Source organism: Pinus tabuliformis, chromosome J (genome assembly GCF_031772625.1).
Source record: "Pinus tabuliformis cultivar Carrire ecotype Pingquan chromosome J, CPIR1, whole genome shotgun sequence".
Lineage (NCBI taxonomy): Eukaryota > Viridiplantae > Streptophyta > Pinopsida > Pinales > Pinaceae > Pinus > Pinus tabuliformis.
This window is the reverse complement of record NC_142295.1, coordinates 67,605,871-67,608,027: the sequence shown is the minus strand read 5'-3', so window position 1 is coordinate 67,608,027 and position 2,157 is coordinate 67,605,871. Positions and strand designations below refer to the sequence as shown.

At 43.2% G+C, this 2,157-nt stretch overlaps 1 pseudogene; it reads right to left on the bottom strand.

Moving 5' to 3' along the window:
• Nucleotides 1-323: 323 nt before the first annotated feature.
• Nucleotides 324-1,605, bottom strand: LOC149225539 (flavonoid 3',5'-hydroxylase-like; annotated as a pseudogene).
• Nucleotides 1,606-2,157: the final 552 nt, after the last annotated feature.

The following is a 2,157-nucleotide window of genomic DNA, read 5'->3' as shown; positions in this document are numbered from 1 at the left end:
TGCATATCCCATGTGTTATAACTGCAAACTGTAGGATAATAATTTAATAAAATTCAGTGACAATAACGATAAAATTTGTTTATCACTTCAATAACTAATTTAATCGATAAAATCTATCATAAAATTTGAAGTTGACATTTTCTTATGCCTTTGAGATTATCCACTGCCCATAAACGTAAACTTGAAAAACAAGAACATCAAATTTAAAAAAAACGCACATAAAACAATCCATCCGTACATAATCAAACTCCCCTGGGAATTTGAAAGTAAGTGCACATTATACAACTTCAAGGAAATTTGAAAGTAAAGTGCACATATATTGAACAGCTAGCCAAATGGTAACGGGGAACAAACTTTATTTTTAACACTAACAACTTTTGGATGGTGCAGGCATATTGGTAATTAATAGAGATGAAGAGGTAGGCGAGGAGAGGCCTTGGCCACGAGAGGCACGGCCTTCTGCAGGGCCAGGCTGAATGCTTCTTCCATATTGAGCCCCTCCTGGTTTGGTGGCACATCCCAATCGAAAGCATGGATCAACGACCCCTGATTGTACTCCACCATCGTAATCCCTGTGTGAGTACCTGCACAGATGTGCTTACCTGCCCCGAATGGGATGAGCTCGAAGTCATTGCGATGAGGATCGATCTTGGAACCCACAAACCTGTCAGGATTGAACTCCTCCGGCTTCTCCCACACCTCCGCATCTCTCCCGATTCCCCAGATGTTCACCATTAGCTGAGTGTTCTTGGGAATGTAGTAACCGTCAACCTCGCACACTTAGGAAGAAATGCGCGGGAGGCTGAGCAGTGTGGATCGGTGCTTCCGAAATCCCTCTTTGCAGATGGCAACAAAGTAGGGTAGGTTCGCAAGGTCTGACTCCTTCAGTCTCCTCTCACGCCCGATTACCGTGTCCATCTCCTGATGCACTCGCTTCAGTAACTTAGGGTTGTTGATTACTTCCGCCAATTTTCATTCAATGACGCTGCTGGACGTGTCGGTTCCTGCTGTGAATAAATTCTGAAAAACAAAGAATGTATGGATTAATGCTATGAGACAAATGCACCGATGAACAATAATTTATAATTTTTACACAATATTTACCAAGGTGTAAAGTATAAAACTTATCAATCTAGAAGATTTCCCAAATAGCATTGTGTAAGAGATTTCCTTATTATCATGATCTTATCTAATCATCCTAATGCTAAACTATGGTGGAAAAAACTGGATTAGTGAAATGGTTCTAAAGCATACTTTAAGCGAAATCCTGGCCTATCATCAAAACGTTATCAATATTCAAAACATTACCAACAGTAGAGCTTTGATATGAAAATCGGAGAGCCTCCCACCTTGGCCATCACAGTTGTCTCTCTGAGACATCACAACATCTAGGAAATTGGGGTTAGACGCTCGTTTCTTGGCCGTGGACTGGTGTTCCTCTATCATCCTCTGTATGAGTGCATCCCATTTCTTGTGGAGCTTCTTCATACCCCGTTGGATGCCCTGCAAATCCATCCACGCCACCGATGGAATGAAGTCTCTGATATTGAAGTATCCAGTGCAGGTCACGAGTTCCACCACCATGCCCTTGAACTCATCGGCCTCGTCCCCTTCTGTCACGCCCCCAGGCTGGCGGTAATCTTCCAACTACGCTTGGCGAGGTGCGGCACCACCGAACACTTTCTTTTCACCAATACTTATGTTCGTGGACTATGCCTACCCACTTATTCCTACTTAGTTTGTGTTTCGCAACCAGGTATTATTAATGTTTCCTTTATACCAATGCACACCCATACACATTCATTATCATCAGCAATTATACATGAAGAACACAATTTCATAGTATAAAGGGAGGGGAAACTCCCTGAACAATGAGTCTGCCCGATAATATATTATACAGTCTTTCAATATTACAAAGCTTTACAAGTCTACTTGGAAACTCCAAGTTTCATACTTAGCCAAATTTACAATCTTCGGCAAACTCGGTTGCCCAGCTCGTCGGCACCTCCGCACGGTCGCCACACGACTTACCAACCCTTTTTTCACCTTGTCGCACGATCGTGTTGTTTGCCCAACTTGGGTGCGCCTCTAAGTCGCCACACATGGGCGCCTCTGCACGAGTCGCACCTCCATTCACAATCTCAACACTTCACCAAA